The sequence below is a fragment of the Condylura cristata genome, unplaced genomic scaffold, assembly GCF_000260355.1.
Source record: "Condylura cristata isolate star-nosed mole 26May11 unplaced genomic scaffold, ConCri1.0 scaffold00016, whole genome shotgun sequence".
Taxonomy (NCBI): Eukaryota; Metazoa; Chordata; class Mammalia; order Eulipotyphla; family Talpidae; genus Condylura; species Condylura cristata.
The window spans coordinates 2,657,717-2,673,834 of record NW_004567117.1 but is presented as its reverse complement, the minus strand read 5'-3'; positions in this window follow the sequence as shown (position 1 = coordinate 2,673,834).

The following is a 16,118-nucleotide window of genomic DNA, read 5'->3' as shown; positions in this document are numbered from 1 at the left end:
CTCAGAAAACTCATAGGAATCTTAAAATTCCACACTTTGAGGCCCTCCCTGGTGGCGCAGCGGGTTAAAGCACAGCACTAAGAAGCTTAAGCCACTTCCGCATGAGTTCCATCCCCGCCTGCCCCGGAGGTGATCCACATGGTAGGGCAGGCCAGGTGGCCTGCTCGCTGCTCCCCTTAGCAGTGTACTTCGTTGATCTGCCTGTTCTGCTCCCCACTCTGTCCCTTGTGAATCCTGTCATCCTCCACATCTCTGGCCTGTACCCCAGTTCTGTATGAATAAATAAATCTTCAAAAAAAAAATTCCACACTTTGAAATCTCATTTTGTGAATCACTAGCTCAGAAAAACTAAGTATGATTACACTCTACAATAACACATTGAATCATTTCTTTTTTTGAGTAAAACCAACTTCCAGATATTTCCCCTATTCCACTCTAGCATCATTTCAATCTTAAATTGACTATTTGTTATAGCTGTGAAGTGTAACACAAAATATAAATTAGATTTGTTTTTTTCTGCAACAAAGTTTCACCTCTCCTACCTTTCCTTATTAACATTCTTCTAGTTCTACATTCCATTCATTCGGTTTTAAGAACTAAAACCACTTTTTTTTCCCCAGAGCTGTAAACTGTACTGCCAAAAGTCAGCCAAACTATGTTTAGACAGAGAATTTTTTTCTTTTCATCTTGAGGCAAAAGAAACAAACAAAAAAACTAAACAAAATACATCCTGACCAGGACACTTTGTGTTGCTGCTATAATTTTACTGTTAAGACATACCATGTTGCCAGAAATTGGACTTGTAGCCACTAACTATTGCCAGGCCTCAAGTTCTTTTGTATTATGTCATTCATAGTTTTGGCTTGGTAGAAAGGAAGGGAGATATTTTAATTAGGAAAATATGTATTTCTTTGATGTTACTTTAAGGTATTTTTATTAACTATTAAATTCAATTAAGAAACTATTTGCAAGAATATATACTTTAATGATTTTAAATGAAACAGAAAGGATCAGTCACTAGAAAGATTGTGTGTGTGTGTGTGTCCACATCCCTTATTTATGATCTTCTGGAAAACCCTGACTAAATATCCCATTACTGAATAGGCTGCACTAGGCCTTGAAGCCTTCCAAATGTCTTTCTAAATGTATTTGAGAAAAGAAATTTTGGGCTAACTTACAGGACTGATTCAAAACATAGGCATCTTCCTATTGAAAGTATTTTGAGAACTCCATTATTGTCTCTGAAAAAAAAATTTAATGACTTTTGTCTTAGGATAATATACTGATGTTCCATGAAACAGAGTGTTTCATGCTACCTGGGAAAAGTAACATGCTTTTCAGATATGACTCATCGCATCCAAAATGAAACATACCAAAGTTTTCAGCTAGTCACCTAGAAGATCATCAAATGACAGGCAGGACAAGTAAAGGTTAACATTTATGCAGAAGTAGAGGGTATAGCATGAGAAATGTAGGCTCTAATATACAGAAAGTTGTTCAGATAACTTTTAGAGTATTTTTAGGAACAATGTGTTATGTGAGATATTAACAGATTTTTATTGACCAGTTATTAACCCAATTTGAGTTATTGAATGTTGACCTAGTCAACATTCAAACAGTTGTAGAGGACTCACTACACTTAGTGTTCCTGTATTTAAAATACTTCCTGCCTTATCTGGCAGTGTGGTGTGCGAATGTGTAGATTCAGGGGGTGAAATAGGGTCATTAGGTGGTCATTAGGTTTTAACCCTTCTGGCTGTATTTACTTACAACTGGATAGGACAAGCCCCATAATATAGGATAATGAAAGAGTCCTGCATTCCTTTAAAAGTTTTAGGCAAATTTGTGAAGAGCTGGAAGATTTTAGAATACTGATGACATTAACTTCCATGAACTGTAGTGTAAATATAGATGGCTTATTTCCTAGAAATAAATAGAAGATGCAGGCTTACTACAGAAAATCTCCCAAATGGAAGGAAAAAAAATCATAAGATTCAACATAGCTAACTAATCTTTCTCTGTTCTGACTAGAGGGAAATTGCAAAGAACCAAAGAAAAGGGAGAAAGAAGCAATGTAAAGTTTTAGACTCATTGACAATATAATTTTTTTCCCCTAGATTGTAGGCTACTTGTGCTCTAACAAGCTGCTGAAGAACTGGAAACAGACTTTCAAATCAGGGAAGGGGAAAAACAAAGAAAATAAATTTTTAAAATGTTGAAATAGAAGATACTATTACAAATACATGATAAATATTTTGTTATTAATGTTTAAATTACCTCATCTTTTAGTTACTATATAAGGACTATTTGTGAAGCTGCTAACCCTACTAAAGCCACCTTTCTGGACTAAGAAGGTAACATTGTCACTGTTCTCCCCAAACAGTGCCAAATGCCCATATGGTTCATCTTTATGAAGGAAGACATAAATAAGTTCATATGTTCTAGCAAATGTCTCTCCAATACAGGAAACTGAGTTTTCATGCTCAATGAACCATGGCATCAAGCTCATTAGAGGCAAAAAAAATCATAGCTTTCTTGATGAAATCTACTACATTGACAATATTTTGGTTTTTGTTCACAGATACATATGTTCAAAAGGAAACTGCTTCTGCTCTATATAACAACAGACATTCTGGGGGGTGTTTGGTAGTACAGGAAACACTTGTGTTTTGGCTGTTAAGTATTTTTTGAATTATCATCTAGTAGTAAAGATTCCTTATCCTCTAAGTCTCACATCCTCAAGATAGAGACTCAACACTCCTCTCACTTCCCTTGCTGACTCAGGGTGACAGTGTAGTTTCCCAATAAAACACAGTGTAGGTTCCCCAATAAAGCACATCAATGAAAGCCTTCAATGACAAAGTCAGCTAAAAGGAATTCTATGGGACAGCTGATGAAAGTGGTAGTGAGGCAGCCGGGATTGGTGGTCTGTGACTTGGGGTGTCTGGCTTTACTGCCTGATGTGGGTGGAATGAGCCCTGGGTTCTGAGCTAAGCATTAGTGGCAGGCACCAGCTCTGTGGTGGTTTGGCTTTGTCCATCTATGAAGTTCTTCTCTCTGGCCATCCCAAAGAGACTGGAATGTGCTAACATTCTTCAACAAATTATTTTTCAACTTTGATACAGTGGGTTTTGTAATTTCCATATAAAAATACTAACAGATAGAATGCTTTATATTCATTTATTAAACATTGCTCATCCTTTAATAATTGCTGGTCTTATAGAAGACTTAGTGTCAGTTCCTATATGTGGGTCCCTATATAATCTGTCATTCATTATCTGCACAAAAACATGGTACCTAAGAATAAAAAATTAGTCTGAGTGGGCTTTGTACAGGAAAACTGTGCAGTTGGAAAGTTGAATAAGGTAATTTACCTTAAATACATAATGACTTAAGATAGAGGCAATCTACCCCATAGTAGATGTTACATACATGGTAACCATCACTGGTAGCTTATAACAACTTTTGTTATTATTTTATATATTAGAAAGTAGAGCCTAAGAGAGAGAAAAGTTGTTAGAATTATTCAATCAGCAAAATGAAATTCAGGTTCACAACTATCATCTATTTATTTTTCTGAATTCTGGGTCTTCTTTACAATGCTACCAAGAAGCCACAGATATACTCAGAAGCATAGAATTTAGGAGACCTTTCTTTCTTTCTTTCTTTCTTTTTTTGTTTAAACTTTTAAAATTTTCAGTGGTCTAAGCTGGCATATTTTTCCCACTTCCACAGAGGTGGTGAATAGATATAGCCTGGTAAGTATTATGTATGAGTGTAAGTTTTGGAGAGTTGTTGGGTTGTTTTCACTAGAGAAAAGAAAGAAGAAGGATTTTTCCTACATGGCCATATTTATTTACACTGAATGGGATAAAATAAAAATGAAAAAAAAAAAAAGAGTGAGCTAACAGATCATCTTCTAGTCCTTCATTATGCTTGGATTCTTTAAGTGGCTCAATTTTTCCCACATAATTATAACAAATTCCTCATGGTCTTTGCTGGTCTTTACGATGAACTAAAAGTAACAACAGTCTCTTAAAATTAGAGTTGAATTGGCCACTCTATGTTTTGAGAGGTCAATTATTTCTTGACTCATGGCTACCTCCTTTGATCATTGATGATTATTGGGGCCAACAATGGCAGTATGGGTTCTCTCATGTGTTGAATCTCTCTTACATCCTTGGGCCACAGCTCTCTAATGAATCTTTTGTTTCGAATAATTGTAAGATTCCACTGGGCTCACCTGCATGACTTTTCCCTCTTAAATAACCATTTTAATAACTTTAACTGCATATGAACGTCTCTTCATAATAGTTGGCCTAGGCATGTAATCCAATCATTAGGCCTGTTATACACATGCTCAAATGATTGTACCAAACCACTAAGGAAGGACATCACATGGGGTTGTAGCTGCCCCATGTGAATTTTTTTTTTATGAGCAAAGAGAAATTTACCTTAGCTCAGTCGACCACTATGTATTTGCCACACCAGCTTTTGACATTATCAGAACTTTGGTTAACTGCTGGATACATGGTGCAATATCAGTCACTCTATTAGATAATTTCAATTTTCATTTGCAAGTTACTAGTTCATTAAATATAACTACCTAATTAAATTCAGTCAATGCAAAGAGCCTTAACTCATAACTGTTTACAAACTATTGAAACGGCTATGCTAGCTGATGAGATTTGTCTGACAAAGTCCTGCTAGGTCCAAAGTGAGAGCTATTTGTGAATGAAAGCAGTTTTATTATAAAACATAGCCACCAATGTGCAGACTATGCAGTAGTGACACCTCAGGACACAGAGAAGCCAAAGTCCCAGGAGGGACATCTGCACAAATGATCAAACAGGTAGCCCTAACCCAAGTCCTGCAACTCTCTCAAAGAGAGTAATAGACAAGTATTCCTTCATGGTTCAGTACACGCATGGGCCAAATGATGGAAAGGAGACTCCTTGAAACTATCAACAAAGACCATAAGTCCCAATAGAGATCTTGAGTTGTGGTGATACACTGTCCTGGTCACCATAGGGATGGATCTGGAATGACAGAAGGTAAAGACCACAAGCAGCTTATTTTGCAGCTGAGGCTAATGCTGTCCTGGGAGCATTCATTTCTCTCATGGACTTTCTTCAGTTTGTCCCCAAATATACTGGACAGAATGAGGCACAAGCCTATAAATGCAGGTTTACAAACTTTAACCCCAGATCCACTTGGAGAATGAAGTCTCATTGAAAGATACCCTTCCCTATGGCCATAGCAAGTGTTGAAACAAGCACCTGAGTGATGTCACTACAGGAGAGATGCCTTCCTGGAGTCTAGGTGCTTATATTTAATGGGTCCCTATTTGCATGGAGGCTTAAAAGATCACCCAATATTGCCATTATATTTATGTGCCAGGAATAACCCCAAGACTGAGTCACACCTTTAAGCTAGCAGGGCTCAATATATAAGGGAATGTGCCCTGTGAAGACTGACAAGTAGACTTTACCCAAATACCCAGGACCATGCACACTATGCAGAATCTTCTAGTCTTTGTTATGCCTCTTCAGAACTGAAAATGCTTTGGAGTTTGCCAAACACTAACTGAAGAAAATAATTCTTTGCTTAGGATTGCCCAAATCTATTCAGAGTGACAGCAGAACTGCATTTTCTTCAGAAGTCTCTCAGTAATAAGCAGTGCCTTACAGATTATTTGGAAGCTACATGCGGCCTGAAGAATGCAGTCTACACAACAAACTGAGAAACGAATAACACCCTAAAGACCTTGGGGAAACTATGCCAAGAAACCCATCTGCATTGGAATCAGATTTGCTCATCTCTTAGGTAAGAACAGATCCCAGATGTGGGCTACATTTAAGACCCTTTGAAATTGTTTTTAGACACCGGTTCCAAGTCTCAGAGTTGAACACTGCACCAGACATAGAATGAAAATGTATTCTCAGAGAGTTCATAAAACATCCAGGAGGGTCCCCCTCATGGCACAAGTAAAAGGCAGCATTGCAAAGCTGAACACAGCAACTTCAGCTGGAGTTTGGTCCCCTGCTGGGGAGGTGATCCACATGGCACAGCAAACCTCTCATGTTCCCTGCCGCTCCCCTCAGCAATGTACTTCGTCAACCTGCCTGTTCTGTTCCCCACTCTGTCTCTGGTGAATCCCCTCACTGCTTTTCCACCTCTGGCCTGTACCCCAGTTCTAGATGCATGAATAAATCTTTAAAATCTTTAGTTTTATATATACATATAATATATAAATACATATGCATATATATATACATATATATATATATATATACACACACACACACACACACACACACACACACACACACACACACACATATATATATAGCATTGCTCTCTATAGAATCCCTAGACCCTCAGATGTATAACTGCACCCTTTAGGATGGGGTGATCAAGGCTTATTCAAGTCCTGGCAGAGTGGAGATGATCGAGCTCAACTGACCTTTACAATGTCCCACTAAGTACTCACACATGAGACCCTGGGTGTATCACCTCAGAGTGTGAAAACCTCTATAGGCAACACCTGAGATATTTGTTTGAGAAATACAAAAACTGAGATGATTTTTTTTATGGGGTCTATAGCTGAGGTCAGAGGATTTTTTCTCTTCCTGCTCCTGTTGGAGGAGACCTCTGGACTGAATTCCTAATCCTGCGGATATGAGTAAAGCTATAAAACTGATCATAACTAAACAGTTTTTACATCTCCATGGTCTAAGATATGTAGGTTTGCATTTAAAACCACATAACCTCTGTTATCATCACTACCCCAATCTGGGAGTTTGATTTTGAATCCATGGAAAGAATTTGGTTTTGATTTTGCGTATAATTTTAATTTTTACAACTTTGATTTTTTTTTGAAGTTTTTCTCCTTTTTTGGTTTATGGACATATCTTTGATATTTTTCCTTTTTTTCCTCTTTGCAGCCTTTTCAGGTACATGGCTGGTTGAGGTGAGCTAAGAGCCTGATTACTTCAATGTGAGTAAAACTTTCTTTCCATCAGGCAGTGATGAATAGAAACTAGCTTCAGTGGACTTCAATTTGTCCTTGTAAAGAAGCAAAGAAAAACTCTGGATCTTTGCAAATGTGAGTAAAATTGAAGCTGAATAAGACATTCCACTTGGACTAAATCAAAACCATGTAGTATGTCCATTTTTCTCTTTGGGTATAATTTTTCTGGCCTCCAGAGGACAAAATAAGATGACATTAACAGGGCATATTGAAACTTGAGCTCATAAAAATAACCAGAATTTGTTCAATTGCTTTCAGGAAGCAAGAACCAGGATAATCTTTGGTTCATGAGAACTAATTTGCAACGTAATAGGTTAATTTCCAAGATGTATTTCTATAAACCGTGGTATTGTGGGGTTTTTTTTCTTTTTCTTTATCTGTGCCATTCTTATGTGGTACATGAGACACAAAAGAGAAATTTTGAGGTCAACTGCTTGTCATTAAACAATAGGTACATGGAGGTTCAGGGGTTTTTTTGTTTTTTTTTGTTTTTTTTTTTAAGTTTAAAAAGTCCAATTGTAGGAGCAAAATAACAAACTAAGCCACCTGGTTGAGATTGGTCAGATTTTTCGTGTTTCAAATACTCATTGTTAAGTAATTTTTTTTCCCCTAATACTTAGAACAAAACTTCTGAGGGGAGGGGCATGGGGGGTGGAAATGAGGCTTGGTAACCTTTTATTTGACTGAGCAGAGAAAATTTTATGGGACCTAAATACAAGCCTTGAAATATTCCAAAAAATAAAAATTTTTCTTTCTTTCTTTATGGGAAAGATATTAGGCAAATTAGACATACTTGGCATTTATCTGGTAAATTGGAATTTAATGGGAAGTATTGTCACTTCAGAGAAATGTTTAACCTTAGCATACATACAAACTGATTTTTCTAAATTGTGTTGTGTGAAACTTAAGTGGTTGATCTATTTTGATAGAATATAGCTTCACAATTTTTATGGTTTTTCTGAGATGTTGTAAATTATATTGTTGAACAAATGTTTCCGTTAATTATACCATTTTAGTTTGGTTATCTGAGTTTTTGATTTTTGCAGAAACTTATTTTAGAGAAAGTACTAGGACAAAAAAGGAACACAAGCTTGAGACAGTTTTATATGAGACTGATGGACCAGTGTAGATGAACATAATTTTAATAAGATTTTGTTTGAAATACTCTTAAATGTTTTGAAATACTCTTAAATGTTTTTGATTGAAAGAAAATTTTTCATTTTAGCTGACCAGGATCTGTAGCAATATTAAGTTACATTTTTGAAAACAGAACTAAACTGTATTTTCACTTATTTCTTTCCTTAATACCGTCATAATATGGAAAAATGCTAATGACCCTTATTACACATGGAAATTTGTCTATATTTGCATAATTTCAGAGGAAATTTCATTTACTTCTCCTTAACTAGAGAATTTGACATCACCAAGGCTTTGGCTTGAATATTCAAGTAGAAATCAGATTAGTTCTGGGAATTGAGACTGAGCAGAGCCAAGAAGAAAAGCCCTGATGTTTTACCTGTAGGGTCCAGAAACACCAAAGGGAGGAAGGGAAGCTGATCTCCACCAGCAGGCTGAGAGACCCCAAGGTGAAAAGCTTGAAAAACCTCATGAAAAGTAAATCTGAGGAAGATTTTGCTGTTGTGTCAGCAACCAGGTACAGAAAGGGCAGGAAGGGGGTGGGGGTGCCTGAGTCAGGAGGCTGGTAGCCCTCCCAACCCCTGACAAATTATTATGCTTTAGGCTTTCTCCACTGTTCTCAGCGCAGTCCTCTGCGATGTCCTCCTTATATGCTCAACCTTCAGGCTCAGGCGTGCCCATTTATGGATGCCGTACCACATGGCAGGTGTCCACACTCAGACACCTGTTCCCCAAGCTCATACTCCCAAGTACCTCCTGTATTCAAGGTCACAGGTGATAGCCACAGAGGCCAACAGCGCAAAGCCTGTGTAATCTTCATTTACCCTACACCCACTCCACAGCTGGCTCCCAGAGCCTAGACAGACTAGGAGGTGAGAGTTCAAAGTTCCAACAAAATTTCTGCTCGGTTGTTCTACTCTATGAATTTATGCAAAAATAGACCAGATAGATTGAAGTTACATTTAACTGAAATTTAATTATTCATCAATATGGAATGAAGGTGAGAAAAATTTCCTCTTAACCACTTTTTTTTTTAGCTTTAATTGACTTTTTTAGGAATGGTCAATGACTTGCATCTGATTGTTATTTCTTTGAAAACAGTGTAGCTCTAGAGAATAATTTCTGAAGTCACGTCCCAGTACCCAAACATTGGGCCTTCATCACTATAGAAGTGGTGTCAAAATCAAAAGTGGGGAAATTATAAGAAGTCTCAAAGCTCCACTCCTAGACTTCCTGAAGGGATGTGTGCATGTGTGATACAGGGCAGCAGGGGACACTAAATTTGCCAAGGCCTCTCTGCCCAAATACCTTACCAGTTACTGTCTGGGTCCTTAACCCACAAGCACAATAGCAACACTTCAAAAATAACAACAAAGAGATTGATTTAACAAATGGGAAAAACAAGAGCTACTGAGGCCAATAATGGCCATTTTCTTTATCCAGACACATCTAGTACTTTCCAGTCCTGCACAGACCATTAAATGTTGTCTTAAATAACAAGACCCTCCCTGGTGGCACAACATGTTGCCATAGCCACTTCAGTGCGAGTTCAAACCCCAGCCCTGGAGATGACCCACATGATACAGCAGACGTTTACTGACCCGCCTGCTGCTCCCCTCAGTGGTGTACTTCGTCAGTCAGCTTGTTCTTCTCCCCTCTCTGTCTCTGGTGAATCCCCTCACCTGTTGGGTCGCAGCTGGGATGAGCCTCCCCAACCACCCCCGGAGCTTAAGCACAAGATCATAACATCCTGTTTTGTCTGCCACCTGTGTGAGTTGATCAACCTGTGGGTGGCTGATCAATATCTGCCCTGATTGCAGTGAGGCATGTGAGGGAGACTTCCTCTGGCCCCCAGCAGCTGATGAATATCTGCCTTGATTGCAGTGAGGCAGGGTATAAAAGGGAGGCTGGAGCGAAAAATAAGAGACTTTTTTTTTGCTGCAACCATCTACGTGAGCTGCTTCTTCAACCTCAACGTCCCTGCTCAGACTCATATCCCCGCCATGCGGTCGCGGCACTCACCCACCTCCCTGCACCTCTGGCCGGTACCCCAGTTCTGTATGCATAAATAAATAAATCTTAAAAAAATAAAGACAAATGATTTATGTAACAAACTAGGAAAAAGAGTTACTGAGGCCAACAATGGCCATTTACTTTACCCAAAGTTATGTCTAGTACTTTCCACAAAGTACTGCACAAAGACCATTATAATGGTGTCTTCCCACCATTGAGGATGTGCAGCTCCTCTCCCAAACAATTAGTGACTTGTCAAAGGAGACATCTTCCTGCTAGTGGAGACAAAGGACAACCAATCTATAGGCCAGGATGAGATTCACGGACACAGCAAAAGATGCAACATATGCCCCTTGAACTGCCCAAATGCACATCAAGTAAACAATATTCAAGACAACAGCTAGAGCAGCCAAATGACACAGCAGATAGCCACACTCACGCATTTTAGCAAACGCTGGGCTCTGGGTCTCCCATGCTCTCCAGGCCACACTTCTGCAAGATGCCTGACTCTCCGGGTCTCTCTTGCTCTCCACAGGCCTAACAAACTTTCCCCAAACAACTACTTGGACAAGGCCATACAGGATGGCCCCTGCCCATAAAGCCCAGCTCCGCAAAGCTCTGGTGGGGCAGCCTGGCCCATCTGCCATCGCATCAACACACTGCTGCAGCCTGCAGCTGCCACCAGGCCTCTCTCTCACACGTGGAAGTCTCCGAGGGCTCGTTCTTTTCATCCCTTATATACATTTTCAGGTGCTCTACCCCACTTTCAGCTTTTTCCTGGCAAACCCCTGTAGGGGGCACCACCTGTAAGTTTATAGTTCAGCCTTCAGTGACATGTGGAGGTGGTTGCTGGAACGTGGGGGGAGTAGAGCTGCCTGATAACTTAAAAGACAGAACAGGTGATCTGAGATCAAGGCTCCTTCAATTGCCTCTCACTTGCCTATGGGGCACTTTCAGCTGCTCCTGCTTATAGCTCCGACTGTACTTCTGCTCATCTGTTTCTGCTTAGATCTCAGGTACATAAGAGTTCTTACTCTTGACGGTGCATTCTGTGGTAAAACTGACTCTCCTGAATTCAGATAGACACCAAGCAAAAAGGACAGATTTCCTCTTCTCTATCAGCTACAGGCTTACATTATAAGCTTTTCTGCTTAAATGAGAAAAAAGCAAATTGGTTCTTCATACCTCCTTGCTCATGGATAACCCCAGATAGGAAATGGAACCAGGATCTAGCTTGGGTCTAGAAAGACCTTACCCAGAGCATCTGCCCAGCACCCTTCATGGCACATGGACCAGAACTGGGTAATCTGCTTGTTCCCAAGCAAGCCTTATGGAGGGAATAGGATGCCAATGAGGTTGACTCTTTGAGGTGAAGTGACATATTCCAACCAGACAGTAGCTTCAGTAGCCACTATATCCCTGGAATTAATGCCCATCCTTGCATCTCCATTTCTCATTGCCTGAGGGGCTGGAGTAAACAAAATTTGGGTTCATGAAAATCAAACTATAGAAATTATTTGAATTTTCATTATGATTGTGAATTGAGTAAAAGAATCATCTTAATACAATAGAGGGATAAAAGCCTCTTGTCTTCACATCTGGAAGAACACTTACAGATGAAGTAAGAAAAACAGAAAAATCCCCTGCTTTTGTAGAGGTTACAGTCTGACTCTGGGAGAGATGAATGTGTTTATTTAGGGAATTTCATGAGAGATGAAGCTTCCAGGACTCAGAGATACCTCATGCCATGTTGGAGCTCACATCTCATGAAGAAAGTGCAGCATATGTAGGATGCTGATAAGTAAGCACAGACTGTTTGCAAACAGCACACAATCCAATTTCATTATAGGACATACATAAGAGCATTGGCATATAAGTCCAGAAAGTTCATCTGAAAGATACTATGGCAAACCTCAAGCATCATGCTAAAGAACTTCAAATGTATGTTATGTGAAACCAATCCACATTTTACAGCAGGAAAGTAAGTGATTGAAGCCGGGCTTCTAAGAAGTCATCTTGACATAAGTATGACTATATGAATCTAAAGGCAAATTTGAAGATGTAATTTATGATAGCAACAACAGAGCTAAACAACATAATAGATGTTAACTTGAAACTATCAGTGGGTCCTGGAAACTGGGTGAAGTCAGGGGACAGTACACATAAGAGTTGAGAGTGAGCCAAGATCGTATGTATGAATGACTGGAAGCAAGTAGGACTTTTTTTTTTTAAGATTTATTTATTTATGCATACAGAACTGGGGTATAGGCCAGAGGTGTGGGGGGTGAAAGGATTCACCAGAGACAGAGTGGGGAGCAGAACAGTCAGAACTGACGAAGAACACTGCTGAGGGTATCAGCAGGCGGGTAGGGAAAGGTCTGCCAAACCATGTGGATCACCCCCGGGGTAGGGATCGAATTCATGCTGAAGTGGCCCTAGCTACTTAGTTTTGTGCTTTAACCCACTGTGCCACTTGGGAGGGCCCTCAAGTAGGACTTTATTAAGAAAAGAAGTGGGTCTTGGCAGGAAATGGAGGGATTTAATTACATATCCATTGTTTTCATTCACCAGTGAAATAATCCTATGGAAATAGTCAGAAAATGGCTGATGAGAATGTTGGGGGGGGGGAACCTATCCTAGAAGCACAGTTTTGCCTTGAGGAAGGCAGCTGGTTGCCTATGCTTCAATCAGGAGCCACTGCATTAGCATCTTCAAAAGTGGACAACAGGAGGAGGTGAGCAGTGTGGTTAGCTGCCTACTGCCCAAGCTGTGGACTTGGTGGACTATTGCCAATGTAGATTGCCTTTGACTTCCTTCTGTATGCCTTGGCCTTTGATCTATGACCCCCTGTCATTCCTTGTATCTGCTGAAGAAAAGGGAACGTCTGGATGAAGCAGCAGGAAAGCCTTCCTCAGGCACCCACAAGCTTTCTCCATTGCTGCCACCAGCAAATGTCCAACTGCCCACTTAACCCTAGCCACTAATGGAGGAAGAAGATGAGGGAGAAGCAGGGCTGACTGGTGGAAGGATGGCCTCTGCGGTCCATATATAGATGATCAAGCTCTTTGATACTAGTGTAGACTTAACCCACTTCAGCAACCAGGAATCGCTCTCCACATCTGCTGCATCTAGAGGCACAACAGCACTTCAAGGGCAAGCGTGTGAAAGCTCGCTGGCTCTCCAGTGCCCACACTGCCTGAGGATGAGAAGGGCGAGAGAGCACCAAAACCAAGAATCGTAAAGAGTAAAAGTTGCCTTTACCCAGAGCCCCTCGGTCACCTGGAGTTCCCAGCAGATCCCCGATACCATCCCCACTGCAGCCTGAGATCCAAGGGTCCCGCTGTTGATAAGCCTTGGAGCAGGATCTCTCACCCTGCACCTCCATCTACTGCAGCGTGCAGTGCTGAAGGTACCCTAGAAGTGGAAGGAGACAGCTTATCTCTTAACCCCGGGCCAGCTGGGCAACGCGGTCTCGAGGTGCGGGCTGGGGATGATAATGAACCAGCGCGCGCGCGCGCACACACACACACACACACACACACATACAGGATTCTCAGGCAAAAGGAAGCTCCTTTATTGTTCCGATTCCCTCCTTATATATCCCACAGTCCCCGCCTCCGTACTTTTTCACCTCCCTTGTTTGTACGCTGTCTGAGCATTTAGTCTTGCCAGCAAAAACATACTCCCTTTCGGGTGCAAGAGACCCTTGTTCTTTAAAAGCCCACAATGTTTCTTTCTAGTCCTTCAGTAACCTCGGCTCCACAGCTCTCCACACTTATCTGAGCCGGTTTCATTACTTAGGGAGCATGAATATTCTATGGGAGATGTACAAGGGACAGTGATGGTGCCCTGCCCTTCCCATCCCAATAGGTGTTCTCCTGCTACCTTCACATGGAGAGTGGACAACAGAATCTCTTTTTGAAAACACTGTGGGAGATTCTGGTGTGCAGAGTGATGGGGATCCTTCGGGAGGGAACTTCCATCCTACTTACTCTGCTTGTACTTAGCCATTTTCCCCCCAATATATTATGTCAAAAGTTAATTAGTATCTCCACCTGAGCTTCTTTGCTCAGCATATCAAACATATGAAAACAATTTAAAGGCCTATCACTTTTTAACACTTCAGCACTTTTAAAACCCACATTATTGTGATTTGTGTACTGCAAATGTTGTCATACTCAAGTCAAGTTTATCCAAAGTCTTTAAATTAACCTAAACAGAGTACATACTATAGTTTTCATTCCTAGATTTTAAAAGAGAACAAAACATCAAATGACACATTCTGTATACTCTTTATTAAACAATACCAACATACTGCAAACATGAGGTGAAGCTGTCTGAATCACAAAGTGCCATTTCTGGAGATTTCCATAGTTTTCCCACTAGTAAGCATGGGCTTTTTTCTTTTTTAATGTACGTTATAAAATCAAGCAGAAATGTATTTTAAATAGGAAAAAAGTCATAATAAGTGTACCTGCTTCACAATTTGCTACATTTCTGTCCAACAGAAAGAGAAATTAGTACACCAAAAGATAATAGTAGAGGAAATAATATAGCAATATAATAAATAGCTGTAGAAGGATACATAGGAAGTATCTACAATTTAGCTTCAAAATGAAGGTAAATAATCTTGTAGGAATATAGCTAGGTATATGAAGTGGAATATCACTTAATAAAACAAATAATAGTGAATAAAATAATACATTAAACTGTAAACAGGAATGTTTAATAAGTTAATAGAATTTTCTACTACCTTCACCTGTAATATTGGAAAAGCTAGACTTTGATGCCTTGATGTAATTAGGTTGGGAGAAATCGGTGGCTTTGATATATTGCCAAGAGTGATTTAATCTTATGTGCTTTGAGAGATTTGGCAGCCTCTATTTAAACGTACAACATCCAAATCTCTTGCCCATATCTAATCTGGAAACATCTTCACATGTGTACAAAAGCATATTCCTAAAAATGAATGATCAGAGAACAATCAAATAACCACACCGAAACAACAATGAAATATGAGATAAATTATGATATATACTTATGAGAAACTGTGGAGCAGAAATTGTTGTTCCTAAAAATGAGTGATCAGAGAACAATCAAATAACCACACTGAAACAACAATGAAATATGAAATAAATTGTGATATATACTTATGAGAAACCATGGAGCAGAAAAATCAAATGTAGTATAGCTTTGTGAATTTTGTGGATAGATACTTTATTGAATTAAGAGGAAGATAAAATGATAGATTTTATAATTTGGTAATATTAATGTTACAAGTAAAAAAATAACATGAAATTTCTCTGTGGGTTACACACCTGCTTGTAAAAGCAAGAACCCACCTCTGTAAAGAAAGGAAAGAAGATGTGACAAGATTCCCTGTGACAAGATTTCCTGTGACAAGAAAGATTCCCAGGTCACTTTTGGTCAGGAAAGAGAGGATCAGCATTTTAGGCAGTTATGAAAGTAAGCTTGAGTCTGAATTGAAATGCAGGAATTGTGTATCAAAATAACTAGATTCATATAGTATTTGGCAAAGAAATTATTATTCAAAAAGACAAGATTAATTATAAGTCTTATCTGGTATATTCACAAATATCTTAAAAGATACATGATTGACTTGTTCAATGCTACTTTGTAGAATAGCATCCTTCTCTTTCTGTTTTTCATGTTTTCTTTTACTTCTTTTTTATTTGCAATGGACAAAGGTTTAACGATTTTATATACAGTTAATCAAAAACATAAGGGAAAATTAAGCCAATATATAACAAAATGATAAAGAATATATGAGACAATGTATAAGAAATTTCATATAATAAATCTATAAAAAAAGGTTGAAACACTGATTGAAAAAGATACTTGTACCCCCATGTTTATTGCTGCTTTATTTACAATTGGAAAAACATGGAAGCAGCCCAAATGCCCAAAAGTAGAT